The following is a 15,305-nucleotide window of genomic DNA, read 5'->3' on the forward strand; positions in this document are numbered from 1 at the left end:
ACAGTGGTAAATGTAGAGATGAGTGTGTGCTACACCCTGTCTACTTGTCCCCATAGAGATTATGGTCCAGCAGGTCAACAGGTACATGTGAATAACTGTAATTCACGGCAGACTCTGAGAAATGCTATTTAACGGGTATGTTATTAATATTCAGGAGGCAGTCATGAGGAATACAAGATTAATTCAGTGTAGGAGGATAGGGGAAAGCTTCATGGAAGAATGAAATATTTGAAATTAGTCTTGTATTCACAATCTTTTACACCATGACTCCTTTTAATTCTCGGAGCCACACAATGACAGGAGCAGAGCAGGATTATGCTCATTTGAGAACTGAGATATCAGGGATCAGAGGTTCCATGACCTGTGGAAGGCCACACAAAGAGTAGATGGCAGATCTGCATGGAGCCAGTCTAAATATAAGAGCTCTAATGTGCCATCTTGCTTCTCAGGAGAGAAGGTCGGCCCAGTACTCTCAGCCTCTGGGGCTGGTAGTCCAAGTGCCGGCCAGGTAGGTACAAGGATACAAAGATGGTTTATGCAGTAAACCAGCGAGTGTGGTCCAGTCTGCAAGTCTGTAGGGGGGTCCTCATCCCAGCCATCATGACTGTCTGCATCCACAGTTCAGTATCCTCTGGGAGAGCAGATCCTCCCTGCTGCCCAGCCTCATCCATCCTCATTAGCACACGGTCTGCTACACCAAACAGGGCGGCCACAGAAAATAACTGCTCCTCCTTCAGTGTCTGGTTTGATAGGGCTCAGCACACACTCCTTGGGATATTTAGCTTTCTCTGTCCCCTGACACCAAATTCAAAGGAGAAGAGGGAAAAGACCAGAGAGAAAGGAAGACTACTACTATCAGTGCCCAGCAATGAACTTTGAAAACTGATTTGCTTTCATTACTTCATCCACATACAACACAGCAGGCAGAAAAGAGAGGTGAGAAAACTGAAGGCTGATAAAGTTATGTTTTGACCAAAGAGATAGATGCTTTCTGGTCTGACTTAAGAAAGATAAGACTTGTACAGTATGTATGACAATTCTTAACACATGATAACTTTTCAATAAATGCTATTTTGTTTTGTTGATGATGCTGTATTTGTCATGCATCTTAATGTCATCTCTCTTCAGGAAAGACAACAGCATTTTCTTGTGCAGAAACGTGCCCTCTGAAGTTCATGGAAAGCTTCTATTCTGAAAGGGAGGCTTGAATCAGTGTTGTAACTGCCCTCTGTGTGGGTGGAGGTTAATTCAGAAGAGTCTCCTTAGGAAGGCTGAGGATTGACAGATAGGGATCAACACAGCAAAGAAGGAAGAATGCAGGGTAGAGAGAGATGAATGACAGGGATAGCTAAGGGTGGAGGGTGGGGGACATCAGTTTCCACCCCACCTAGGGAGGGCAGGTTGCATGCATTAGAAAGCCTGCTTGTAGGGAGGGGAGAAGAGCCCTATGGAGCTTTTTGGCATTATAAATATTCAGTTGGTCACCATGAATATTCAATTAGGCACAGATTTGCAGATAGGCTCTTCAGGGAGCTGGGAATGACAAGGGGGATTGACTTCTTTTAAGAATCACCCAATATTAAAGGAACATATGTCACTGCAGAGAACTGGATGGGATCGTAGGTGGAGGCAAAGGGCTAGAAGTTTTGATGAAGAGAAGTGAATGAATGACAACCGGCAGGAGCCGAGGGCCTGGGTACAATGGCACCAAAAGCATCGCTCAGTTGAGCAGCCAGGACTCACAGTGGGACTGTGAGTCGCATGATTTCTATTTGTGCAACTCTCCAGTGTCTAGGGAATGCTTCCTTGCTTGGCAGATTCTTATAAAATCACAGATATCTGGCACTAAAAAGGACATTGAAGACAGCCAAGGACTCCTGCTGCTCTTCACCAGGTGTGGAGGGGCGTGGCACAGCCACGTGAAGGCCAAGTGTTCAGACTTCCTCCCTCTGGAAGCAGTACAGCGTCAAGGTCATCTGCTTTACTCACTAGCTTCGGAGAACAATTTCACAGGAGGACCTGGCTCTGCAGCTACAGAATAAAAAGTGTGAAAAATAACCGTCTTCTCCAAACTCATCATTTTATCATGTGCGTGCTGGGTGTCAGAAAAACGTACTAAGTTAGTAGCACAATCTAAGCTAGAACTTAGGTTTGCTTACTCAGCAGTCCAGGTTTTGCTTATTTCTGTCTGTGAAGAAGAATGTTCATGGAGCCAGTCACCCATTGGTACTTTCAGTGGTTTTGGGTGAATTAAAAAATGGGGGACTTCTCTGGGTGGTCATAGTCCCAGACAGCAAAAGGGCTCCTCCCATAGGGGTACCTGGTTGCAGAGCTCTACCTGTGTGACACTACCTGAACAGAAATTAGTAGTGGGTCTGAAGGGGTCCACTGCGCCATTTGTATATCCTCTTCCCTCCAGTCTTCTCTCTCTCACTAACTTACTTTTTTAAGAAGTGCATTTAGCCCAGTGCTGTGGCACATGCCTGTAATCCCAGCAACTCAGGAGGCTGAGGTTGGTGGATCACAAGTTCAAAACCAGCCTCAGCAACTTAGCAAGTGAGGCCCTAAGAAACTTAGAGAGACCCTGTCTCTTTAAAAAAAAAAAAAAAAAAAAAAAAAAAAAGGGGGCTGGGGATGGTTAAGCACCCTGGTACACACCCCCTCAGAAAAAAAAAATTAAATAAGTGCTTCCTGCATGCCCAATGGCAGCTTCGTGACTCATTTTGAATACTACTGGGAAAGGAAAGCGATGGTTTAAATTTACAAAGCACTTTCCCAACCATGACAATTTAAATTGCTAGTCCAATAGTAGGAGACTGAAGGGCTTGAGATACTTAGAGGGCGATGAGTGACAGGGAAGGTGTTTTATAGATGATGTGGACTTCTGTATATTTGGATCTCTGCTGTCAAACTTCAATCCTTTGTGCTCACTATAAAAAAATGGATTCGTTTTAATACAAACGTGATTTGGAGACTATCTCGAAATGATGTTTATTGCCTTGAGGGCAAAGGGCCTCCTAAGAGATATCTGATGACTAAAAAGGATCTGTAAGTGGTGCATTCACTGCTGATGCAAATTGCACCCAGAGCAATGCCCCGCTGTTATGTTTTGGATGTGGTGTCCCCCAAAAGCTCACATGTGAGACAATGCAAGAAGGTTTGGAGGAGAAATGATCGCGCTGTAATCTTAACCTAATCAGTGAACTAATCCCTGATGGGATTAACTGAGTAGTGACTGGAGGCAGGTGGGGTGTGGCTGGAGGAAGTGGTTCATGTGGAGGAAGTGGCTACAGGGTATATATTTTGCATCTGGAGAGTGGAGTCTCTCCCTCTGCTTTCTGATCACCATGTGAGCTGTTTCCCTCTACCACACTCTTCCACCAGGATGTTCTACCTCACCTCCAGCCCTGAGGAATGAAGCCGGCTTTCTGTGGGGTAAGACCTCTGAAACCGTGAGTCCCCAAATAAACTTTTCCTCCTCTACAATTGTTCTGGTCAGGTCTTTTAGTCACAGCAGCAACAAAGTTGACTAAAATACCCACCATGAGGAATGCCCTTCTAAAGTGGGATGAAAACTGACTCTATGGCTGGAGGTGCCAGAGGGAGAACCTTCAGTGGGGTAATAACTGTCCCTCTTGAGCTTCTTTAGGAGCCAGCTTCTCTTGAGGAATACCATCTGGGCACCATGCTTACATTTGGGCACACAATTCCAGCCATACAGACTCAGCAAGTATTTGTTAAAAGAATGAAGAGATGTGTTCTCCTAGGAAGGTGGAAACTCCTTCTTTCTCATGAATCTGGTTCCACCATCACAACCACCACCATCATCATCTTCATCATTTTCTTTTTGTTCTTTGAGACAGCCTCTTGTTATGTTGCCTGGCTGGTCTCAAACTCCTGGGCTCAAGTGATCTCCTGCCTTCGTCTTCCAAATAGCTGGGACTACAGGTATGTGCCACCATGTCAAGCTTTCCATTTTTATTTATTAAGCTCACTTTATATCATGTTACCGTATGCCAGGCCTTATTGTAGGTATCTGGCATGCACTGACTCAACTGGATCCAATCCTATGAGATAGGTCCTGATACTTTAGTTTCAAAAAAATCAGTAGTGGAGGCTCTCATTATTGCATCTATTCACCCACTCACTGAATATGTTTAAGACACACCTACCATGTGTGAGGAACTGTTCCAGGTACCTATGATTGTCAGGATGAGTTCTCTGTTCCAAATGTGCTCCTGGTATAGTTGTAAAGAATGAATGAGTGCCAGGCGCAGTGGCAGATGCCAATAATTCCAGCAACCTGGGAGGTTGAGACAGGAAGACTGCAAGTTTGAGGTCAACCTCAGCAACTCGGTGAGGCCCTAAGAAACTTAGTAAGACACTTTCTCACAATAAAAACTAAAAAGGGCCAGGAATGTAGCTCAGTGGTAAAGTGGTCCTGGGTTAAATACCCAAAACCAAAAGACAAAAACAAAATAAATAAAAACAACAACAAAACACAAATGAGTGAACCAATGCCTATACAGATAACCAATTTGGATATATGAGCCTTGATAAATAAAACCTTTTGAGAAGGTGGCATTTAAACTAAGGTATGAAGGAGCCACATCCTAGAGTCTGGAGAAGAGTATTTCACAGAGGAAATGGGGTGTCTATAGGTCCTGAGATCCTGGTTCATTGTGGAAACTTACAGAAGGTTGGCTAACTGCAGCAGAGAAATGCACAGAGAAATGGAAAATGGAGATGTAGCCATGGGCCAGACTGCTAAGCCCTCTGAAGGCCAAGGGCAATGGAACATTGATGGTAGGCGGTCAGTCATCTGGTAAGAGGAGGGTTTGAAAAAGATCTGTGGAGCTGCTCTGTGGAGAATGGGTTACAGACGGAGGGGTAGAGAGGATGTGAGAGATGAGAAGGTAGCTTTTCCTTTTCTTATTTTTTGGAGCTGGGATGGACCCAGGACCTCACCATGGAGTAGGCAAGTACTCTACTATTGAGCTATCCCCCCAGCCCTAGAAGACAGCTTTTACACACGCCCAGACAAAAGATAATGACAACTCCCTTCCAGGTGGGAATGGTGACAATGGAGGGAATGGACTATTTCAAGTTACAATTTGGAAGTAGAATCAGAAAAACTTGCAAGTAGATTGAATGTGGGGAGAGATGAAAAGAGGCAATAAAGAATGATTTCTAGGTTTTGACCTTAAAAATGGATGATAGCCACTCTGGAACATAGTTTGGCTTCCTGGTTTATGAAAGTCGATATACATTATTGATTTAGATTACAAAATTAAACATCAACATACCATATGACCCACCATCCCACTCCTAGGCATTTACACAAGAGAAATGAAAGCTTGCATCCAAACAAAAACTTGTACCATAAATACCCTTTAGTGGATAAATTGATAAACACATTGTAATACATCCTAACCCTTAATCCCTGACAACCACTGATCTACTCTCTGTCCATATGGTTTGACCTTTTCCAAAATGTCATATTAATGGAATTATAAACATGTAGTCCTTTGAGACTGACTTCTTTCACTCAGCATATGCCTTTCAGTTTCAACATACTTCAAAATTCCACGCTTCAAGAATTCATTCCTTCCCATTTTTGAGAAGTTTTCCCATAACTTCTCCACCAAAGGCAAAATTTAATATATGTAAACTTGAAAAGAAAATTTAAAAAAAAGTTTAAAATAGGAAAAGAACAAGGGGCAGGTAGAGATGGTAAAAATTGAGTGAATGGTTGTACTATTTTCTAAGATGGGTAAAATGGAGGAAAATGCAATTTGGTGGAACAGAGGTTTGATTTAAAAAAAGAATAAAAAACTATATTAAAATACCTTAAATTCCAGTTTGGCAGGAGAAGAGAATGAGAAAGAGGAGAAAGGAAGGAACAGAAGAAAGAGGGAGAAGAGAAGAAAGAGGAGGAGGGGAGGGAAGGATGCTGGCTCCACAGGGTGGTACAATGGTAGCTTTCTGGTTAGCTCTCCAGGCTCCAGCAGATTTGGTTCAGCAGCAATTTTGACCCTCTGAGGGTCTCTGGGAGTCAAGGAGGGTGAACTGTGCAAGGGAGGAGGTTGGGCAGTGGAGGACTGAGGAGGCATGAGCCCTGGTCTCCTCTGAAGCAGTTTCTGCTGCTGGAACCCCAGCTGTCCTTCACCAGGAGTCTGCTCTGGAGCCATTGCTATCCTTGGATCAGCCTGGAAAGATGAACTTTTGTCACCTAGTTCTGATCTCTGACGTCTCTAGAGGGTCTTATCCTGTTTGGGGTCCACTTCTGTAGCCCTAGTCCTGGTCCTTTTCAAAAACCATGAGAGCACAGGCAAAGAAGGGCTGGAAAGGAATTGATGCTGATGCCATCTGTGCTCTGGTCTGGGGGATGTTTCCAAGCACCTGGATCCAGAGTGAGAGTTGGGAGGAAAAGAAGAAGAAAATGGAGGAGGAAGAAAAAGAGGAGGAGGAGGAGGAGAAGAGAATGAGAAAGAGGACAAAGGAAGGAACAGAAGAAAGAGGGAGAAGAGAAGAAAGAGGAGGATGGGAAGGAAGGATGCTGGCTCCACAGGGTGGTACAATGGAGCTTTCTGGTTAGCTCTCCAGGTTCCAGTGTGTCTAGCCTACCTAACTAGTGCTGCAAGCAAGACACTGGGTAAAACTTTGCCCACTTCCCATTTTCACAATAGGGAAAAGACTGTGTTTTTATGGACTATATATTTATGGAATAAAAGGTTGGAAAGGAAGATACTAAATTGTGAGCAGTGATGTCTTTTAAGTGGGGTAATTCTGGTGACTCTCAGGGGAAAAAATCTATCATTGAAAGGAAAACCATTGAGGATTTTAACCCATGGATTCCACACAGAAACAGGGACAGCAGAAGACACCGAACCATCAGATGGCTCTTGTCACTCATGCCCCTTCTCTGAATTTTTTCCTGCATCACAGCATTTACTTTTCCCCTTGGCTATTTTGTAATTCATAGAAAATTTTATCTCCATGTGAGTTGATAGGAAGGATCTTCTATAAATTCTCTTGAGATGAGGAATATCCATTATACTCTCATATATAGTAGTTGTTCATAAATAGAAAACATTTATTGCATAAATAGAAAACAACTGATGTCTAACTTAGAGCTCACCATAAGAAATATACTTCAAACCACACATAATTTTAAGTCTTCTAATAGCCACGTTTTTAAAAGGTGAAATTAGATTTAATAATATATATTACTTAATTCCATTTATCTAAAGTATTGAGATTTCAATCTGTGATCAATATAAAATTAATGCATTTTTTTTTCTTTTTGGCTTGTACTCAAGACTTCAAAATCTTATGTGTATTTTATGCTTACAGCACAAGTTGATTTGGACTAGTCACATTTCAAGTGCTGAAAAACCACCTGTGGCTACATTATTGGCAAGTGATAGTCTAGCCCAAGGTGTGACATGTGACTGATTCTCAGTGTTTTCTTCCCTTTCCTTCCTTCCTTCCTTCCTTCCTTCCTTCCTTCCTTCCTTCCTTCCTTCCTTCCTTCCTTCCTTCCTTCCTCTTTCTTCTAGTACTGGGGATTGAATCCAAGGGTGCTCTACCAGAGAATTACACCCCCAGTCCTTGAGATAGGGTCCAGCTAAGTTGTCCAGGCTATCCTTGAACTTGTGGTCCTCCTGCCTCAAGCTCCTGAGTCTCTGGGATTACAGGTGTGAGCCACCACACCTGGTGGTGGTTCCCAACAATTTCTGAATGACTGCTTGAATTGGAACCAGAGGGAGAACCGATCCTTGGAGGGCTTGGAAAGTATCAGAAAGCTGTGAGGTCTAACGCCAGACTCTCAATCTGACTAGCTAATGGGATTCTTCCCCCCCCCCGTCTGTGGCATAAAACAAAATTTGTTGATCCACTGAAATCACTCTTATTTCTTTTGCTTTGAGTCACTAGCTGGATTTCTCTATGTGCAAACCAACAATGCCAACACAAGAGGGAAAAAGAGTGGGCTTACATGCTTGGTAATATCCATGTGGGACATTCACAAGCAGAACAAATTCTTCCTTAGAATACCAGGAACACAACTCTGAGGATGTTCATGTGGAGATCCATATCGAATACACATGGATCCCACAAAGAAACACTGTCCACTTGGGGAGGTGCAATGAGATTGTGCAAGAGTGTTCTTCCAGTCGGGGCACTTGGATTAGCTGTCTTCTATCCTGCAGGGTGGCCCTGCCTCCACTCATCATACCTGGTTCTGCTTGAGGAGCCTCTGATCATCACTGCAGGTGGAGTTTTTCTCTACTCATGTGGACCCATCTCCTGTCCAGAGACAAACATCACTGCCTTGTTTGGGTTAGCAGGACCTCGATAATGAACCATTTTTAGAGATCAATAGCCCTCTTGAGTTCAACTTGCACAGGATCTAGAAATTTCTTCAGCAGCCTTTACTGATGGTCATCATTCCTTTAAAGCTTGAATACCTTTGGAGATCGAGAGCTCAAGACAACACAGGCAGTGTACTCCACAGATAGTGCCTCTGATAATCTTATATTGTACCTGATTTTGCCTCTAAGTAATTTCCACTCACTGGGCCTGACTCACCTCCTGGATCAACACAGAGAAAATCTACCTTGAATTTGTGTTCTTATAAGAAGAAAGCTGCACCATATGAAGAGAGAGATGCAGATTGAAAGGAAGCAACCAGAAGTCAAGGAGGGACAAGACTTGCTTACCATCACCAGAAGCTAAGAGGAGGATGTGAGACAGAGTCTCCATTAGAGTCCCCAGAAGGAACCATGATTGGAGACTTTTAGCCTCAAGAACTCTGGAAAATATATCTCTGTTGTTTTAAGTCCCCTAGAATTTTGAACTCTGTTAGCAAATTGGAATACTCTTTCTTCCTTTGCTTGGTTGATTTCTTTTCTTTTTCCTGTCTCCAGGCATTTGGGGTTTTCCCATTCTTTCATCCCACAAGCCCCACCATTTCTTATTTCTCTCTTAACTCTCTCTAATGAACTCTTTTAAGTTTCAATTTCTGTTCCTATCCCACCCCTAAACTTCTTACACACCTTCAACCTGAATGCTCCAAGAACCCTTTAGATTCAACCTGTATTATACAATTCATCTTTTCTTTGTGACCCAACTGTTTCCAAATGTTCCACTTCCTGCCATTTGCTGCCCTGATGTCTTTCCTCAGTCAGACCTCAAATCTTTGACATGAACATTCTACTAAGTAAAACTTTTGTATTTATACTCAATTCTTGTCATTTCCCCACTTTCATATTTACCTATCTCCCACTTTTTACTACTGTAAGACTACATGACCTGTGCCATTGTAACACATCCTTGTCTTCAGCCTTGCTTCACCTATGGGCAATAAATTCCATGAAACTCAACTTTTACTGTACTCATTCCTTCTCAAAAACCTGTGGTTTCTCTATCAATAAGCAGCTCATCCCAGGCTAGTGTCACACTGCCCAGCTCCAGTTCCACATTGGACCATCTTCCAACTGTCTCTTCCTCTGCTCATGAACGTTTCTGACTCACATAGATTGCATGGGCTAATCTTGCTGCTCTGGACTGATCACATGCTTATATCCAGAGCTACTGGCTCTCAGCCAACACTGTGGGATGTAGAGATAATGGATGCTCTCTAACCGTGGGTCTAGAAATTATTGTGGAGCAGGATGCAGCAGGCTGTTGGCATTGTCAAGAAATAATGATTGGATTTATGATCTGCAACTGGTTTTAGTGGAGGCTACGGGAGCAGGGGTTATTTCAATGCTTAACACTGGGAATGTGCTAGAATGTGCCTATGTGAGAAGCTCACTTATGAAAGCACCCACCATGAGCAAACTCAGGCTTCCAGTTACCAAGATGCTCTGCAAATGTGCTGGTGGTTATTCAAAACCTGAAGATAGTACCTGTGCCATGTGTCAGCCTGCACCTGAGACCTTCAGAGTCCTTGCATATCCTTCTCCTGTTCTTGCTGTGCAGTGTTCCTATTCTGTAATAAAGCTGTTCCTCTAAATAAGATGTTTGGATTTTGCAAGTCCTTTTAGCAATGGAACACATAGCAATGGTCAGTGTGTAACGAATGCTTTTTCTTTCTATTCTGAGACTGAAGTGCTACATCTTCTGCTTCTCTATCCCATCCAACTCACACCTAATCTCTAAAGGCCTCTCTCCTCCATGATGCTTACACCACTGTCTTTCTGCTTCAGGACCATCACAGAACATGGCCTGAGGGGATATCAGGACTTGGTTAGGTTTTTTCTCATGTTTTAGGTATCACTGTTTAATGGAAAACCCAGTTCCATTTCAGTCACTTATTTACTATATAAAACTTGGGAAGTTTACTTAACCCTCCTGTATCCTAGTTTCCTCATCAATAAAACAAGGATACTAACGCCTACTGTAAAGGATTGTGGCGGGATCTAAACAAAATAACAGGAAAAGTGTCAGACATTCAAGAAACAGTCAATTTGAGTTCTCTTCTTCCCTTTGTATATTTTCCTTCTCTTTCCAAAGACACTACAAATTCCTTAAAAGAAGAAATAATTTTTTTTATTTGCACAGTGTCTCCCAAAGAAATAATCCCAGGTGACATAAAGTAGACTCAAATCATAGGTTTAAGAATATCATTAGAAAGCTAAAGACACAATGGGTGTTGAGTGAACCTCAATGGAGTTACATGCACACTGGCCGGGCAAACCTTAGGACCTACCTTGCTTTATCTTTTTAATAGGACAATTAAGCCAACTTCAGAGAGAGCAATTATCAAATCTAAATAAAATAATGTAGGCAGTGTTTCCAATGCTTAGGTACTGCATAAATGTTAGTTCTCTCTATTGCTTTCCCTCTTCCCCTTCCACTCTCAGGGGATGCAGTGATATTTCCATTGCGTGCCCTAACACGTCAAATCCTGGGCTAGCCACAATACATGGTCCCATCAGAGACTCCAAAGCAACATTAGAAAGTCAAAGCACAGTTAGCAGGGTGGAACTCCACAATGGAGATATTCATGGCCACTGCCCCTCTGGTCCTGCACACTGCTTATTTTAGCTTTGATAAGCCTTCTACTGGCTTATCAGCCTTCATCTTCATATCATGCCCCTTCACACATATATGGGGGTATTTCCATCAGTCTCAGAACATGCCGGCTGTCAAACTCTTGGGTTGAGAATGGAAGAAAATGGAAAAAGAAAAACCCATTGAGATGGTGACAAAGATGGTGATAAGGGTTTAATGAGGCAGCTGTCCCATAAATCCATCATGAAGGCCACAGTAAGAATCTGTCAAATCAGCAAGTGGATTATATATGGAGAAATATGAAATGCCTGCCTTCTCTCTGAAAAGGTTTAGCTGAAGGAAAAAAAAGAAAAAAAGAAAGAAAACCTGCAGAGGCTGGAATGGGGTGAGTTGTTAATGAATCTGGCATTAAGAGATTTGTGTTAACCCAAGAGAAGTGGCTCCATTCCCAGATTTGATTCAGCCCGTTCCGGGAAGCTGTGGGGTATCTTCTCTGAGGTCAGCAGCAGTTAAGTTAAAATATTCAACTGCTCATTATTCCCACAGATTACACCACTTTCCCCGGAGTATTTTGGGAACCAGATAATAGGCTCACATTGAGTGCATTAGTCCAGCCCTAAATTTCTGATATCGTCCTTAATTCAGAGACTCTACCTTCTCTTTATTTACTTCTTTCTTTCTCAGAAAACCCTGCCATAGATTATTCTGTTTCTGAATGCCACCTCGACACTATTTCTTGTGTGCAAATGTGTATTAGTTAACACACACCTATGGCTTTACTTATATCTGCTCATAGTCTGTTGCTATTGAACAGAAGCAATGACTCTCTGCTTCTTTTGGAAGAAACAAAATGGCATCTGGCCTAAGGGAAGACAGGTTCAGATGGGACAGTATAAAAAGGAGCTGGATCACAGAGTGAAAATTTTTAGCTAGGCAAAGTTGAGAAGTGGTCCTGTCCCTGCTTCTTTGAGAGGCCAGACTGAGAGAAGTAACAGATTCTACAAGCCCTATCTTACTGGTTTCTCTCACTTTGGTAGGAGATGAACATGCACAGAAGACTCTTGTTTTCAGATAAGGAACTTATAGCTTAGCATTTAAGTGACTTTCACAAAAGTGAAAAATTTTCTGAGCTCCACAATATGGAAGGGGAACCAGAGAAAGTTGGATTAGGTGGTTGGTCATAGACATCCTGATAGGAGAACAATAGCTGGTATTCCAGGCTGGACCCAAGAGGAGACCCTACCTACTCCCACATTTCTGACCACAGGTACATTTCATTTTTACCTGTTGGTAGCTATTATTTTTCATTCAATAGTTGCCTAAAAGTGTTTGCTGACAGCAGTGTTCCTTGAATGGAGTGTTGGGGAACAGGATTGGGAATGTTGTGTTCTGAAGGTCAGCATCACAGGAATTAGCATGGACATGCTTGAATAGGGGAAGGCATGGGCAGTAAGGATAGAGAGCTGCTCTCTGTACAGTTGTGTGTCACTTAACAATGACAATAAGTTCTGAGAAACAGACCTTGAGAGCTCGTTTGGAGGTTCTAGCAGGGGAGTACAGCTATTGGTATACCCTTGACTGAAGAATGGTCCTACTGTACTGGGGAAGGTTGTCCTCTTCGAGCATGCAGCTTCTTCAGGCGGGACACACTTGGAGCAGTGAGGAAGGAAGGGAACACCTGCCTAGCCAGCCAGATCATCTGAATCAACCATGACAAGCAATGGGGTGACAGATGTCATGACCAGATTGCCCTCACATCCAAGTTCTGAGAAACATGTTATTAGACAACCTCATGTTACAGGGACACTATAGAGTATACTGACCTAGGTAAGATAGAACAACCACTTGATATGCCCTTTTGATGAAAAATAGATTCTACTGTCAATAAAAAAGACACTGTAAACCCAAGATACACGTGCTGCTGCCAGGTAACATGGCATACTCTTACTATTTTTATAAATAGGAATGCATTCTAAAATAATGATTAAACAGTATAGTATAGCAAATACATAAGCCAGTAACAGTCATTTGTTATCACTTTCAAGTTATATCTAGTATACATAATTGTACTGCTATACTTTTGTATGACTGGCAGCACAGTAGGTTCATTTACACCAGATCACCCAAAGCACATGAGCAAAGTATTGCAGTAGGTTAGGATACCTACAATGTCACCAAGAGACAGGAACTTTTCAGCCCCATTATAATCTTATATGACCATCCTTGAATATTCAGACTTTTGTTAACTGAAAAGTTTTATGCAAAGTGACTGTAGTTCCTAAGATCCCAGGTCCTCCCATGAGGGAAGGTCCAGTGTGTGTTGATGCATATGAATGGATGAACCCACATGTGTGTGTGGTTCTCTTCATTTTGACCATGTGCAAATTCACATAACCACCACAATCAAGAGAAAAATTATTCCACTCATGTATCCCACTTTGACCCATGCTTTACTCTGCATTCAACATGATTCCTCACTGGCCCACACACCATCTTATTGTGAAAATGTGCCATGGATCTCTTATGTACTTGTTGAGGCCTTTATGTGCCCCCTCCCCCACTGCCAGGGGAAGTATATAACCCTTCTTATTTATTTATTGCTATCACCTCCCCTTGCCTATGAGTTTTTCCTTCCTTCCTTCCTTTTCTTTTTTTCCTTCTTTCCCTCTCTCCCTCCCTCCCTTTTTCTTTTTCTTTCTCTTTCTTTCTTTCCTTCTTTCTCTCCTTCCTTCCTTCCTTCCTTCCTTCCTTCCTTCTTTCCTGTCTTTCTTTCCTTCCTTTCTTTCTTTCTTTCTTTCTTTCTTTCTTTCTTTCTTTCTTTCTTTTTCTTTCTCTCTCTCTCTCTCTCTCTCTCTCTCTCTCTCTCTTTCTTTCTTTCTTTCTTTCTTTCTGTTTCTTACAGTCAAGAACAGTGTCTCTTATGCCTCTGTATCACCAGTACTTAACATAGTGCCTGACACATAGTAGGGAGTCAATCATTGTTGACTGAATGTGATTGAGTTTTAGAAAGAATAAACGTCCAATGGCTTAGGGTAAAACCATATCCAGGAAACCTATTGTATAATTAGGTATTTAATATAGTTGTGTAATACAGAGATGTTCATATTGTCAAAATATTAAAATGTAATTAATCTGAGTTATCTTGCAAGGATACATGGGTGAGTATGTATAATGATGTTTGCATACAACTGCACCTCTTTTTCAGGAGTATTGCACAGAACTGCAATGGACTGAAAGTTTATGTCTCCCTCAGCAAAATCCGTACATTGAAATTCTTAGCTCTGGTAATGGTATTAAGAGGTGCATCTTTGGGGGTTAATTAGGTCAAGAATTTGCCTCCTGAATTGGATTAGTGCCCTTGTGAAAGGAAACCCAGAGGGCTCCCTTGCCTCTTTTCAGCATGCAAAGACACAAAACGTCAGCAGTATACAACCTGGAAGAGGACCCTTGCCAGAGCGCAACTGTGCTGCTACCCTGATCTCGGACTTTTCAACCTTCAGAAAGGTGAGTAATAAATTTCTGTTGTGTTTAAGCAACCCTGTCTATGATATTTCATTATAGCAACCCAAATGAATGAAGATACATGCAGGTCCTCTCCTAAATGTTGCTACTGAGTTTTGCTTTAGTATCACATTCAGCTTCACCAAAGGATGTTTGAAAAAAGTCATACTAAAACCACCTCTCGACACCTCACTGCCTCCTATATTTACTTATTTGAATTGTATAGTAAACTTAATTTAGAATTTGATGTTCAGAAAAATCATGGTCTCCTCTGTGGAACTGGTAAGCTTCTTTCTTTCTAATAACCAGATGTATATAATTCATCATTTTTTCCTTTTGGAAATGGTTTCCAGGAAGCTCAGAGTTCTATCTGAATTTTATTTACTGATATTCAATCATTATGTTAACTCCTTTCTGGCCTCCTACTATTTTCTGGGAGAATTGTAAACCACCATGAAAAACATAAATGTCCATTCCTTCTTTCCTCGGTATAAACTTTGTGGGGTTGAGAAGCAGGTCCATTCAGTTCTATGCCTTTAGCTAGAAGCATCTAACTTCACTTTGGATTTGTTGAAAAACTGTTATTGTTATTATTTTTCACGTTGTATAGGTCCAGGGCATCTGAATCCACATATCCCCACTGACTCTCAGCAGGTAAGCTGTACTGGACCTCACTTTCTGCTATTCTGGAGGGCCACTCTTCTCATTGAGGCTTCCTCTATAACACATCAAAAGGAATTTCACATGCAGTGTATGATTTGGATAAAAAGTCTTTATGGCTA

General features: G+C 42.1%; 1 protein-coding gene across 4 annotated transcripts in view; it reads right to left on the bottom strand.

Moving 5' to 3' along the window:
* Shisa6 (shisa family member 6) overlaps nucleotides 1–15,305 on the bottom strand; it is a 289,905-nt gene that overhangs the window by 92,200 nt on the left and 182,400 nt on the right. The gene's annotated exons all lie outside the window — the stretch shown is intronic.

Source organism: Sciurus carolinensis, chromosome 3 (genome assembly GCF_902686445.1).
Source record: "Sciurus carolinensis chromosome 3, mSciCar1.2, whole genome shotgun sequence".
NCBI classification, from domain to species: Eukaryota; Metazoa; Chordata; class Mammalia; order Rodentia; family Sciuridae; genus Sciurus; species Sciurus carolinensis.